Source organism: Gekko japonicus, unplaced genomic scaffold, assembly GCF_001447785.1.
Source record: "Gekko japonicus isolate JY-2015 unplaced genomic scaffold, Gekko_japonicus_V1.1 scaffold2320, whole genome shotgun sequence".
NCBI classification, from domain to species: domain Eukaryota; kingdom Metazoa; phylum Chordata; class Lepidosauria; order Squamata; family Gekkonidae; genus Gekko; species Gekko japonicus.
Window position 1 is genome coordinate 211692 of NW_015166490.1, and position 11884 is coordinate 223575.

At 46.9% G+C, this 11884-nt stretch overlaps 1 protein-coding gene across 1 annotated transcript in view; it reads right to left on the minus strand.

Moving 5' to 3' along the window:
* LOC107111230 (cadherin-10-like) overlaps positions 1-11884 on the minus strand; it is an 82657-nt gene that overhangs the window by 34119 nt on the left and 36654 nt on the right. The window lies entirely within an intron of this gene.

An 11884-nucleotide genomic window follows, 5' to 3' on the forward strand; every position in this document is an offset into this window, starting at 1 on the left:
CAGGTAGGATCTGACTACAATAATGTAGGCCACTTGTAAACCGCTCTGAGACCCAGTAGGGGTCATGAGCGGTATAGAAGTCACATGTAAATAAAAGTAAATAAATAAAATAAGCAAGGCAGCTGTGAGCAGTATTCAGCATAGTAGGTCATAAGTTCTACAGGCCTGCTCGAACCCATTTTCAAAACTCAGCATTGTTCATCTGGTACAGTATTGACCCCGAATTGGCCCAGTTACAGCTTTTATCTTTGAGAAAAATGGATTTCTGACCCTGACTCTGTTTCTTCTGCCATCAGAAATGGTGACTTCTGCTGAGACTACAGCAATACAGACCAGGTGATTGTTGGGCAGCCCATGAAGAACATCTAATCACACAAAGCTGTAAACACTTGAAAAGTTAAATACCACATAATACTGAGGAGGAGGAAGAGAAGGAAGAGGTGAACGAAGAAGAGGAAGAGGGAGGAAGAAGAGGAGGAGGAGGAGGAGGAAGATGAAGATGAAGAGGAGGAAGCAGAGGAGGAGAAGGAAGAAGAAGTCTCAGAGTGGTTTACAATCTCCTTCCCTTCCTCTCCCCACACCAGATACCTGTGAGGTAGGGGGAGCTGAGAGAGCTCTGAGAGAACTGCTCTTGAGAGAACAGCTCTGAAAGAACTGTGACTGACCCAAGGTCACCCAGCTGGCTGCATGTGGAGGAGTGGGGAATCAAATCTGGTTCGCCAGATTAGAGTCCACCACTCTTAACCACTACCCCAAACTGGAGGAGGGCAGTTTGTCTAAAGCCTGTAGAGATTGATTTTTACAACAGAAGAGCCCTCCCACCAGATGACTCCAAAATGCTATTATTGGGTGATATTATGGGTTGCTAGATTACGGGGATAATCTGTGGATTTCACAGAAGGGACCCAGAAACTGGTGCGTCCGCTGGAGTATTAACTTTGCCAACTGAATTAAGGCGAGCTGCTGCTGAGATGCCCAGAGAAGGTTGCCAGTCCCCCCACACACACAGATTTAAGAAGCCAGGAGGGGCAAGGTCCATTCAAGCAGGTCTCAGACTTCCAAGAATCCTGTCCACATCTCCATACTGCACAAGCTGAAGGGTATCCCACATGACTGGGCAAGTCAGCACCCTGAAACCATCCAATACCGTTGCTGCTAATGTTAGGGTTGCCAAGTCAAAATTTCGCCGGAGCGGGGGACTCCCTGCTGGCAGCTGGAGGGTGGCTGGAGTGCACGCGCAAAGCGCGCGCGCACCACACGCACATCACCCAGAAGTGATGTTACGACGCCGGGCTCTGAGAGAACTGCTCTTGAGAGAACTGCTCTGAGAGAACTGTGACTGACCCAAGGTCACCCAGCTGGCTGCATGTGGAGGAGTGGGAAATCAAATCTGGTTCGCCAGATTAGAGTCCACCACTCTTAACCACTACCCCAAACTGGAGGAGGGCAGTTTGTCTAAAGCCTGTAGAGATTGATTTTTACAACAGAAGAGCCCTCCCACCAGATGACTCCAAAATGCTATTATTGGGTGATATTATGGGTTGCTAGATTATGGGGATAACCTGTGGATTTCGCAGAAGGGACCCAGAAACTGGTGCGTCCGCTGGAGTATTAACTTTGCCAACTGAATTAAGGCGAGCTGCTGCTGAGATGCCCAGAGAAGGTTGCCAGTCCCCCCCCACCACAGATTTAAGAAGCCAGGAGGGGCAAGGTCCATTCAAGCAGGTCTCAGACTTCCAAGAATCCTGTCCACATCTTCATACTGCACAAGCTGAAGGGTATCCCACATGACTGGGCAAGTCAGCACCCTGAAACCATCCAATACCGTTGCTGCTAATGTTAGGGTTGCCAAGTCAAAATTTCGCCGGAGCGGGGGACTCCCTGCTGGCAGCTGGAGGGTGGCTGGAGTGCACGCGCAAAGCGCGCGCGCACCACACGCACATCACCCAGAAGTGATGTTACGACGCCGGGCACGCTGGGGGCGGGGCCACAACCATCCGAGGGGAAAACATAGAGTTTATATATTCATGGATCATGTTGGATCCCCAGGCATTCGAAATAACTCCACATTTGGGTCAAAGCAAGGTTTATTTCAAAGCGATGGTTCAAGCAGGAACAAGGACATTGTTAGGAATGACTGCCAATACACATGTATAACATAATAAAGGGATTTGAACCAGGTTAGGGCCAATGAGCCCAGTTCCCGCTGGCGGGAATAGAACTTGGAAACGCGCGCCCATTTCATGGGAACATAACAGTTCTACACAATCAACACAGGTTCAGTTCACAGGGTAGATACCCATAACAAGCTGAGCGAAGCACCGACTCCCACCACCAGCTGCATGACCTTGGCTAGTTCCGCAAAGTACATAGTAAGCATAAGGAAGCAAAAGGAACCAGGGGGGAGGGAAGAGCCCAAGATGTGTTAAGCAGGTAACACCAGATACAATGGCAGCTAGCTGACAAAGGCTTAGCTTTTTAGACAAATCAATTGAAGGGGAGGGGTAGCAATCGCTACTAGACCTGTTTGCCTTGACCTGGATAGCCCAGGCTACCCTGATCTGGTCAGATCTCGGAGGCTAAGCGGGGATGGCCCTGGTTAGTATTTGGATGGGAGACCACCAAGGAAGTCCAGGGTCCCTACGCAGAGGCAGGCAATGGCAAACCAGCTCTGAACATCTCTTGCCTTGGAAACACTACAGGCTTGCCATAACTCACCTGTGACAATGGCAAAAAAAAAAATTAGACCTGCTTAGAAGAAATATAATGAGATGGTAGGAACAGCCAACAGAGAACGGCCGTTATGTTGATGGTCTTCTTCTGAGTTTCCTGGCTGAGCATTGTTGGAAGCTGGATGTGAAACCAAAAAACTCTTGTCTCAGTCCAACAGGCAGTACTCCAATGTTCTCAAATTCATTCTCAGGCCCAGTGTTCCCTCTAAGCTGAGTTAGTGTGAGCTAGCTCATAGTTTTTTAGCCTCCAGCTCACACGTTTTTGTCTTAGTTCAGGAAGGATGGCTCCAGAGCAAATAAGTTATGCAGTAGCCAAACCGCTCGCTCACAACTTTAATGCCAGTGGCTCAAAAAGTAGAATTTTTGCTCATAAGACTCCACAGCTTAGAGGGAACATTGCTCAAGGCCCAACAGTCCAATCCTAAACAGAGTTACACCCTTCTTAGTCCCCATGAAGTCTTAGAATGGTGTAACTAGGATTGCACCGCAAACCACTGTGTTGGGTAACTGTCAATACGGTTAGAGATAAGATGCCTGCAAGCAGTGTTCCCTCTAAGCTGAGTTAGTGTGAGCTAGCTCATAGTTTTTTAGCCTCCAGCTCACACGTTTTTGTCTTAGTTCAGGAAGGATGGCTCCAGAGCAAATAAGTTATGCAGTAGCCAAACCGCTCGCTCACAACTTTAATGCCGGTAGCTCACCAAGTAGAATTTTTGCTCACAAGACTCCACAGCTTAGAGGAAGCATTGCCTGCAAGTATACAGCCCTGGTTTATGAGGCTGTATAAATGATCCCACACATTCCCCCAGCTAATAACTGGAGCCGGTCTCAACAAGGGGAGATTAGGGGTTTTCCTCCCACTTCCAAACTCTCCAGCATATGCAAGCCTTTCTCATTTTGAAGTCAACTGAATCTGAAAAGTGGCGTCTTTAATCCCACAAGCCTGTCTAATTTGAATCTTGCTTCCAATTGTTGCTGTCACAGCACTCGAACAAAGGAGAATGAATGAGCTGAACAGCCCTTAACAGCGCGGCGGGTAAAGATTGGGCCTCATATTGAGATGCAGAAAATATTTCCAATAAAGCTTCCCCAGTTCTGATCAGAACTAATGTTGGAAAACCAGCATTTCTCTAATAAACCCCAAGTCTTCAGTAGACTGCCCAAGATCATCTATGTGATGGCTGTTGATGATTCTGATAATAATGGTTTGGGACACTGTTACCCCTCTTGATCTATGGACAACAGAGGTCAGAGCAGTTTAGTATACAATTTGGCATTGGACATACGTTTATTGATCCCACCTTCTTAAAAAGAATCAGTAAGGCATTCAGCACTTTCATGAATCATACTACACCAGCACAGATCTTGCCACTGAACTCTGCATGTCTGTTCTCACCCATAACTACTTCAGGTTTGATGAGAACTTATACCTCCAAATCAATGGCACAGCCATGGGCACTCACCTGGCTCCCAGTAGGCCAATATTTTCATGGTGAACTCCCACCCAATGGCATCTCTCCTTTACTTGAGATTCATTGAATGACATTTTTATTGTCTCGGCCAGGGGTCATTCTGAACTCCCACCCAATGGCATCTCTCCTTTACTTGAGATTCATTGATGACATTTTTATTGTCTCGACCAGGGGTCATTTCCTGCAGGAGTGGAGCTCCAGCAGTAAAGAGCCCAGGGGGCGGGCACATGCAACAAGCCCCACCCCCTGCTCCCAGCAGCCCTCAGCCAGAGCAAGAAGCAGCCAGATAAGTTGCAGAACTTCCCTTGGCCCCCCGGTCAAAAACAGTCCAGTGGCACCTTTAAGACCAAGTTTTATTCAGGTAAAAGCTCTCCCTCCTCTGCAAGGACAGATCTGCATGTCCCCAGCAATCCAAAAATGTCCAGTGGAGCCTGAGCGGTGGGTGTTGCCTTCTGACACACTTCCAGTGATGGGGTGTGGCATATGCAAATAAGTTATGCCAATGAGTTATGCTAATGAGCTCCTGCACCTCTTTTTCTACGAAATGACCCCTGGTCTGGACCCATGGAAAGAAGCCCATGAGAGATTTCACCAGGCTTTCTACAACTTCCACCCCACCATCAATCTAACTATGAATTACTCTACACAATAAATAAATTTCCTGGACACCACAGTACAGATACACAAGGGATGCATAAGTATTACATTATACCGGAAACGGACAGATTGGCAAACGTATCTACATGCGTCCAGCTACCACCCCAACCACATCAAACAATCCATTGTGTACAGCCAAGCCCTACGCTATAGTTGCATCTGCTCCAACCCCTCAGACAGACATACTCACTTGAAGAATCTGCAACAGGCATTTTTACAACTACGATATGCTCCTGATATGGTGAGAAATATGAGTGAAAAAACCAGAATGATACCCAGGGACAGCTTGCCACAAGACAAGCCCAAAGGAAATGACAACAGAACACCATTGGTGGTCTCCCACAGCTCACAACTCAAGCCAATTCAACACATTATTAATGATGTACAACACGTGCTGGGTAGGAACATTTCCCTCACACAGGCATGGGGGGGGGCAACCTTTTCTCACTTACAGACAGCCTGCTAAACTCAGGTCCCGATCACACAGAGAATTAGCCACGCGATAGGCATGAATGCCGGGTGGATTTTAAGGGCACGATCACATGGGAACATCTGGAATGCATCCCGCACCCATCAGCAACCCGTCTCGCTCCGCCGAAGAAGTGGAGTTAAAAAATACCAGGGAAAGTCCAGTATCAAACGTTTCAGCGAATCGAAAACAAACAGCAAAAAAAACCCAAAACACCCCAACTCACCCGCGATTGCATCTGATCACGCAGTGATCACCAGCTTCAAAGAACTGTGTGATCATGCAGCTACGGGTCAATTTCCTCCAGGGTAAATAGCCTCGCTTCCCCCGCGCATTATCTCTAGCAACGTCTCACCCGCAATGATAAACTACTTAACTGTAACATGGACTCTGGTACCAAGGCCTGCAACAAACCAAGATGCCAACTTTGGTCTCAAATAGATCCTAGCAACACCGTCAGTGGACCCAGCAACATCAGCCAGACCATCTCAGGTTCCTACACTTGCTCGTCCTTGAATGTGATTTATGCCATCACGTGTCAGCCATGCCCTTCCACACTCTACATTGGACAAACAGTCCAATCCCTTTAACAAAGAATTAATGGACATAATTGTCAGCTATGCTGCCATGGGGGTTGGGGAGTTCATTCTGTGTCTGGTTAATTCCTATTGCGTTCCTATCCCTGCTGTTCTGCCTGTGCTGAAACACTTATCTCTACAGATGTGCAGGAAGAAGTTGTGTTGTCTGGAAGTCTCCTATGTACCGTGAGAGACTCCTGATTCCCACCTTTAGCCACCTAACAGTTTCCTAACTTGTCCCGCGCGAGAGTACCTAATTGGCCCATGTCAAAGGGGTGTGTGTGCATACGAATACCCTATATCCTATTAGGCTTTATGGGTTGCCGACATTCTTAACAGTGCCTATTAAGGTACTGTTACTCCATCTATAGCTTTGCAATAAAAGTATAACCGTTCCTGAATGTGTGTACTTCGTTGTTAGCTGTGGGTTCTGACAATAATAAATCAGAACTTGCAATTTCTTGCTTCTGAACTGCTAGGCTGACAGGAGCTGGGGCCAGAGACGGGAGCTCACTCCCACCACAAGTGGAAAAGCTACAGACCTTCCAGTCTACAGCGCAGCATCTTAATCTCTGAGCCACCGTGGCCCTTAATTAGTCTTAGCATCCCACAGTTAAGTAGGATACATTTGCACATCAGTCTCCTATTTTGACATATTTATTTACTTCACTATGTTGTCCCCTGTAATTAAATCCAAACAAATGGTGGCCATATAAACTTAGCTTGTTTTTCCCTGTTTGTTCTTTGTGTCTGTTAAAGCTTCTTCATCATGTTGTATGCTAGTTTTGCTGTTCACCCTCTGTCTATATGTACAGACTGTTAACTTCCATTTCAATGTCTCTGAGGAAGCGTGCCTGCACATGAAAGCTCAGACTTTGAATAAAACTTTGTTGGCCTTAAAGGTGCCACTGGACTCACACTTTGTTCTACTCCTTTAGACCAACATGGCTGCCGACTTGGATCTGTGGCTAGATCAGACTGACCCAGGAGTGGGTGCAGGCAGCTGGTGCACCAGCCGGAGCTGGGCAAAATCACTATGAGCCACTGCAGCAACCTGGTTTTCTAAGGTGACCGCTGTGTCAAGCAGCACTTCCAAGTGGTGAACCTTCCTTTCCATGGGGAGCATAACCCCATCCAGGGGCTGTGGTGGCTCAAGTGGTTAAGATGCTGAACTGCAGACTGGAAGGTCGGTAGGTCAGCAGTTCGAGACCCAAGTGCCGCATGACGGAGTGAGCTCCCGTCTCTAGTTCCGGTTTTTGCCAACCTAGCAGTTCAAAAGCAAGAAATTGCAAGTAGATAAATAGGTACTGCTTCGGTGGGAAGGTAACAGCGTTGTGTGCGCCTCGGCGTCTAGTCATGCCGGTCACATGACCACGGAAATGTCTTTGGACTGCGCTGGCTCTTTGGCTTGGAAACGGAGATGAGCACCGCATCCCTAGAGTCGGGTTCAACTGGATTTCGAGCAAGGGAAACCTTTACCTGTAACCCCATCCAAGACAGGACAGATCTCAAATCCCTGGTCTGTCTTTCTACCAGACAACTTATGTCTTGTCAGTATTAAGTTTCTGCTTGTTCACCTTCAGCCAGCCCATTCCTGACTCTGGCTCAGAACATCAGCATCATCTTTGGAATCAAGTGGAAAAGAAAGATGGAGCTCGGTGTTATCAGCATACTGGGGACACCACAGCCCATAGCTCCTGATGGCCTCTCTCAGCAGAAGCAGAAAGCCAAGGCATCAAAGGCCTCCCTCTCTCACCAAAACAACCGGCCAGGAAACAAGATGGAGAAGGTCATCCCGTCACCTCGGAAACATAAGGATGTGGCCCTACCCCTAAGTGAAGACTATGCTGCTGCATCTGCTCTCAATTATTGTGCCATATAATTAGCATCGGGAAAATCGTCTCCCTATATGATCCTTGACTGGATGGGATAATACCACAGAGCAGAAGAAACTGGCACCAGAAAACAGAGCAAAAGAGGGAGCACTGCAACCTCACTGAGCCATTTTTTTTTAAAAAATGTATTTTCGGAGATTTTTCAGGGGACATTTTGTACCTCATAAAACCATTGCCCCTTGTCAGTCCATGGTCTAAAATCCATTACAACTCTATTCCGCACATGCCTAAACCCAGATTTTTCACTGTCTGACCACATTTGATTAATCAATTAATTTATTTTTTATGACTTCAATTTATACCCCGGTCTTCCCGCGAGCAGGCTCAGGGCGGCTTTAATTAATTAATTAATGCCCCCTACCCCCCAAAAAAATTTGGCTCGAGCAGCTCACAACACAAAACCATGAAACAATAAAACAATAGATGGCAGCAACAGATGATGACAAAGACCCATGCCCCGTGTTAGGCAGAAATAGCTACCCCAAGAAACTCTGGTACCCAGGGCTATTTTTGGGGAGGAACACACAGGAACGGCGTTCCGGCTGGCTCCCAAGTTGGCCACACCCAGCAGGAACTCATTATCATAATAGGCCACACCCAACAGCAGGAACTCATTGGAATTGGCTACATTAGGGGTGTGTGGCCTAACATGCAAAGGAGTTCCTGCAACAAAAAAGGGCCTGGGTTTTGTCAACAAACAAGGTAAACAGAATAAGAAACAAAAGGTGGGTGTGGCTGGATGACGACACTTCTGGTAACATGGGAATGTGCCTTAATATGCTAATGAGTGGTGCAGTCAGGGGTGTGGCCTAATATGCTAATGAGTTTCTGCAGCTGGGTGTGGCCAATTATGCTAATGAGTTCCTGCTGGACTTGTTCTACAAAAAAAAAAACCCTGCTGGTACCCAAGTAGGATCCAGAAGAGTAAGGGTATGGGAAAGGGGCCACAGACTCCTTATGTGATCCCTGATTGGCTTGGGATAATACAACAAAGCAGAAGAGACTGGCACTAGAAAACAGAGCAAAACAGGGGACGCTGCAACTTCACTCAGCCATTTTTTTTTAAATGTCTCCTTGGAGATTTTTCTGGGGACATTTTGCACCCCATAAAACCATTGCCCCCTTCATTTTCTTCCTCCGACCTTCCATGAGTTGTTTGCTCAGGGCAGGAGCACACCTCCAGGTTGCCAGAGGGGTCATAAAGGTGATTCCTAGTGGCGAGCGACTTCACATTTGCAAACTGTTGCTGTGTGAGTTGACCCACTTTCACACTTGGAGCCCCTGTGACTCCGAACCATCCGCTAATGAAACTGGTAGGAAACGAGCAGCCTGCTGAGAGCCGGGTCATTAGACGAGCACTCGGGGAATGCTACATCTGGGACCAGGATTATTAAAATTAACCCCAGACAGATCCTATACCTTTTCAAAGCATTTTTTGGTGAGGCAACACTCAGATTTGAGTTCAAAAAACTAATTGAACAAGCTCTTTATTCAACCAATCTTGCCATAAACCAAGTGTCCCCCATCTTTTTGAGCCTGCAGGAACCCTTGGAATTCTGGATGCAGCCACAAAATGGCTACAGCTAAATAGCTGCCACAGTAAGCAAAGCCAGCTATGAAATGTCTGCCACAGATTACCTTTAGTCACACAGTGAAGTTCCTTGTGTTGTACTGGAAAGTGCTGCCAAAGCAATGCTTTCAAAAAAAAAAAATCTATGCAGCCAGTAAAATCTCCAGTGGCCAATCAGAAGCCTTGCTGCATGAGAGCCCCACCTGGGCACGCCCACTGTTCTAAAAAAACACCTGGCGGTCACCAGGAATGCTGCCAGTGTGCCTCATGCTGCTTTTGAGTACTACAATGCGAAGCCTAGCCATAAACTGGTGAATCACATGTTAAAAATCAAGCACGGATTATGGTTGCCAAAATGGTCTTGTGGGGAACATTCCCGATTTATTTATTGAACACATTGATTAATCTTTTTTTTAAAAAAAATTAAAAGTTCTCACAGCAGCTTACAAAAGGGAAATGTGACGATCGGTAGCTCTCATGCTCTGGGGAACCTGAAAGCCTCAGACAGACTGACAATTTCTTTAAAAAATATATTTTAATAATACCATTCCCAGCTGTAGTATTTCCCAAGTGCTTGTCTAATGACTCAACTCTCACCAGGTTGCTCATTTCCACAGCTCCATTAGCAGATGGTTTGGAGTCACGGGGTCTCCAAGTGTGAAAGCAGGTCAAGTCACACAGCAACGATTTGCAAATGTGATGTCGCTCACCACTAGGAATTGCCTTTATGATCCCTCTGGCAACCCGGAGGTGTGCTCCGGCCCTGAGCAATCAACTCATGGAAGATGGGAGGAGGGAAACAGGAGTTCTCACTGTCACACTCAGAGAGACAACCTTGAATTTGGCTGCCTGAGAAATTTTATCTCAAAGTAGGTAAAATACGACCTTTTGATAACAAATACTGCCACCATGACAGCATCTGGTTACTTCTGCCTCTTTCATTCAGCAGGTCCAAAACCTGAATTCAACTTGGGTTGTAAGCCAAGAAAAACACTTCCGTTCCTGACACAGGCATTCAACATTTTGTTAGTTGAGGCACCTCAGGAGCTATCAGAGGTTTGCAGCTTGCTTCTGTCTGTGACTGTGTGAAATAATTAGTGTCATATTCATCTATGTCTAAGGGCATTGGAACAGCTGAGGAAAATATGCCAAGTGAAAGAAAAGCCATAAGCATCTATCTGCTGTCACTGAAGACAATGAAGGTGGACATTTGGCTCATACATAAGGAGGTTGCTGACTTCTTTGTGAAAGACAGCTGTGGAACCAGAGCCCATTTAATACATTACTGTTGTGGTTCAGCTTTCTCCCAGCCCACCACATCCATGGTTTCTTTGGTGTAGCCAGCTTGGCATAGACGTTAAGAGCCGCAGACTCTAATCTAGAGAACCAGGTTTGATTCCCCACTCCTTCTCATGCAGCCAGCTGGTTCACCGTGGGTCAATCACAATGCTTTCAGAGCTGTTCCATCAAGAGCAGTTTCTGTCAGAGCTCTCTCAGCCCCACCTACCTCACAGGGTGTCTGTTGTGGGGAGAGGAAGGGAAGGAGACTCTGAGTGCAGAGCAGGGTATAAATCCTCCTTCTCATCCTCCTTCTAGGTTGCCAGAACCCCCAGTAGGGGTGGGTGTCCCCCACTGCCAGGCCCAACTCTCTGCTGATGACCAGCTGGATGGCAGAGGGGATTTACCCCCCCAAAAAAAAAGGGAGGAACACCAGACATTTCAGTGATGTGCCTATGTAAATTCAACATAACCCGGAAGTGATGTTGGCATATTGAGGATGTCAGGGTGACACTCTGGTTTTTGGACAAAAACCCTATGGTAGAAACTAATTCCACCATAGAGTTTTTGCCCAAAAGCCATAGCATCACCCCGATGTCCTCGATGCACCCATGTCAGTTCTGGATCACGTTGGAAGTCATGTGGGCACATCACTGAATCATCAGATGAAACTCCCTGATCCTGGTAAGCCCCCCACCCCCCCATTCTGTGCCAGCTGGCAGGAGGGACCTGGCAACCCTACCATGCTTTGAGACTTAACCTCAGGAGGTGGGTCTTTCCATCCAATCTTCTCACATCCTCCCAACAGAGGGCTAGATTGAAACACCATGCATTTCTGGCAGTGATACGGGACAGAGAAAGCTCCGCCAAAGTGACTCCCATATCAGTCACCACAGTAATGTATACAGGGACTGCAAGAGTTAAAGGAAGCATAACCTGGGATTAACATGGAAACAGAAGCAGAACAATAGAGTTGCTCCATTTCCGCAGAGTCCAAATCTTCACATCAGTATCCAAAATTCATCAATGTTTGTCTAACATTCCACACAAGTTTTGGCTGCTCCAGGAGTAGCTCTGGATTTATTTCTTTGTTAACTGTGCAGTTTCTGGATCCATTTTTTTGGTGAATTTTGATGCCAAATGGACTATTACAGATACATAGAAGATTTCTAGGGAAGTCATAAGCAGAGCCACACCCTTCGAAGCCCATGGACTGCTTAGGCTAGCACTATTAGT